We start from the raw sequence: 404 nt of genomic DNA, 5'->3' as shown, positions 1-404 counted from the left end.
ATACAGTAAACACTAAGATTAATCATGTCATATAACTGATTTAAAATAAAGCTTCATCTTTATGAAAAGGAAGAGAACTCGAGCAATACAAAATCCGAGGGGAGGAATAATGGAAGGAATAAATCAATGTACAGCTTTATTACAAGCAATAATACGCCGGAGTTAGAAGAGGCATTGGGCACTGCGGCTCGAAATGTGAAGCGTTCGCCTTCAAAGGATGTCTGATAAAAAACGTGTCTGCTACATCATCACCTCTTTGCCCAAGTGCTCATCCCAGGACGCGTTCCCAGCCCGGCAGGGAGGGCAGCTCACGCCGCCCCCGCTTTGGGAGCGTTTTTGGTGGGAGACCAAGGGGAAGCCGTGGGGGGGGGGGGGGGGGGGGGCGGGTCGGGCGCCCCCCTGTC

Source organism: Pygoscelis adeliae, unplaced genomic scaffold (assembly GCF_000699105.1).
Source record: "Pygoscelis adeliae isolate BGI_AS28 unplaced genomic scaffold, ASM69910v1 Scaffold121, whole genome shotgun sequence".
NCBI lineage: Eukaryota > Metazoa > Chordata > Aves > Sphenisciformes > Spheniscidae > Pygoscelis > Pygoscelis adeliae.
Note: the sequence above shows the minus strand (reverse complement) of the source record.